We start from the raw sequence: 2,679 nt of genomic DNA on the forward strand, positions 1-2,679 counted from the left end.
GAAAATCGGCGAGAAATCGTTGTTTTGCATCGTAATATGCGGTTTTCTCTAAGAATTTTGATGATTTCGTGCAGAATTCTGCTGTTTTCTTGCAATTCAGCCGTTGAATCTTGGTAAAAAGTGATTATTTAGTAGATTTCGTGCTCTTCTTTGCAAATTCAAGCCAGAAAACAACGAAAATCGGCGAGAAATCGTTGTTTTGCATCGTAATATGCAGTTGTCTCTAAGAATTTTGATGATTTCGTGCAGAATTCTGCTGTTTTCTTGCAATTCAGCCGTTGAATCTTGGTAAAAAGTCATGATTTTGTAGATTTCGTGCTCTTCTTTGCGAATTCAAGCCAGAAAACAACGAAAATCGGCGAGAAATCGTCGTCTTGCATCGAAATATGCGGTTTTCCATAAGATTTTTGATGATTTCGTGCAGAATTCTGCTGTTTTCTTGCAATTCAGCCGTTGAATCTTGGTAAAAAGTTATGATTTTGTAGATTTCGTGCTCTTTTTTGCGAATTCAAGGCAGAAAACAACGAAAATCGGCGAGAAATCGTCGTTTTGCATCGAAATATGCGGTTATCTCTAAGAATTTTGACGATTTCGTGCAGAATTCTGCTGTTTTCTTGCAATTCAGTGTTGAATCTTGGTAAAAAGTCATGATTTTGTAGATTTCGTGCTCTTCTTTGCGAATTCAAGCCAGAAAACAACGAAAATCGGCGAGAAATCGTCGTCTTGCATCGAAATATGCGGTTTTCCATAAGATTTTTGATGATTTCGTGCAGAATTCTGCTGTTTTCTTGCAATTCAGCTGTTGAATCTTGGTAAAAAGTCATGACTTTGTAGATTTCGTGCTCTTCTTTGCGAATTCAAGCCAGAAATCAACGAAAATCGGCGAGAAATCGTCGTCTTGCATCGAAATATGCGGTTTTCTGTAAGAATTTTGATAATTTCGTGCAGAATTCTGCTGTTTTCTTGCAATTCAGTGTTGAATCTTGGTAAAAAGTCATGATTTTGTAGATTTCGTGCTCTTCTTTGCGAATTCAAGCCAGAAAACAACGAAAATCGGCGAGAAATCGTCGTTTTGCATCGAAAAATGCGGTTTTTTGTAAGAATTTTGATGATTTCGTGCAGAATTCTGCTGTTTTCTTGCAATTCAGCCGTTGAATCTTGGTAAAAAGTCATGATTTTGTAGATTTCGTGCTCTTCTTTGCGAATTCAAGCCAGAAAACAACGAAAATCGGCGAGAAATCGTCGTTTTGCATCGAAATATGCGGTTTTCTCTAAGAATTTTGACGATTTCGTGCAGAATTCTGCTGTTTTCTTGCAATTCAGCTGTTGAATCTTGGTAAAAAGTCATGATTTTGTAGATTTCGTGCTCTTCTTTGCGAATTCAAGATAGAAAACAACGAAAATCAGCGAGAAATCGTCGTTTCGCATCGAAATATGCGGTTTTCTCTAAGAATTTTGATGATTTCGTGCAGAATTCTGCTGTTTTCTTGCAATTCAGCCGTTGAATCTTGGTAAAAAGTCATGATTTTGTAGATTTCGTGCTCTTCTTTGCAAATTCATGCCAGAAAACAACGAAAATCGGCGAGAAATCGTCGTTTTGCATCGAAATATGAGGTTTTCTGTAAGAATTTTGATGATTTCGTGCAGAATTCTGCTGTTTTCTTGCAATTCAGCCGTTGAATCTAGGTAAAAAGTCATGATTTTGTAGATTTTGAGCTCTTCTTGGCGAATTCATAATAGAAAACAACGAAAATCGGCGAGAAATCGTTGTTTGGCATCGAAATATGCGGTTTTCTGTAAGAATTTTGATGATTTCGTGCAGAATTCTGCTGTTTTCTTGCAATTCAGCCGTTGAATCTAGGTAAAAAGTCATGATTTTGTAGATTTCGTGCTCTTCTTGGCGAATTCAAAATAGAAAACAAAGAAAATCGGCGAGAAATCGTTGTTTTGCATCGAAATATGCAGTTTTCTCTAAGAATTTTGATGATTTCGTGCAGAATTCTGCTGTTTTCTTGCAATTCAGCCGTTGAATCTTGGTAAAAAGTCATGATTTTGTAGATTTCGTGCTCTTCTTTGCGAATTCAAGCCAGAAAACAACGAAAATCGGCGAGAAATCGTCGTCTTGCATCGAAATATGCGGTTTTCTGTAAGATTTTTGATGATTTCGTGCAGAATTCTGCTGTTTTCTTGCAATTCAGCCGTTGAATCTTGGTAAAAAGTCATGATTTTGTAGATTTCGTGCTCTTTTTTGCGAATTCAAGCCAGAAAACAACGAAAATCGGCGAGAAATCGTCGTTTTGCATCGAAATATGCGGTTATCTCTAAGAATTTTGACGATTTCGTGCAGAATTCTGCTGTTTTCTGGCAATTCAGCTGTTGAATCTTGGTAAAAAGTGATTATTTAGTAAATTTCGTGCTCTTCTTTGCGAATTCAAGCCAGAAAACAACGAAAATCGGCGAGAAATCGTTGTTTCGCATCGTAATATGCGGTTTTCTCTAAGAATTTTGATGATTTCGTGCAAAATTCTGCTGTTTTCTTGCAATTCAGCCGTTGAATCTTGGTAAAAAGTCATGACTTTGTAGATTTCGTGCTCTTCTTTGCGAATTCAAGCCAGAAAACAACGAAAATCGGCGAGAAATCGTCGTCTTGCATCGAAATATGCGGTTTCTTTTAAGAAT

The sequence above is a fragment of the Gnatocerus cornutus genome, unplaced genomic scaffold, assembly GCF_029298725.1.
Source record: "Gnatocerus cornutus isolate USDA-ARS CGAHR unplaced genomic scaffold, icGnaCorn1.1 ctg00000022.1, whole genome shotgun sequence".
Lineage (NCBI taxonomy): Eukaryota > Metazoa > Arthropoda > Insecta > Coleoptera > Tenebrionidae > Gnatocerus > Gnatocerus cornutus.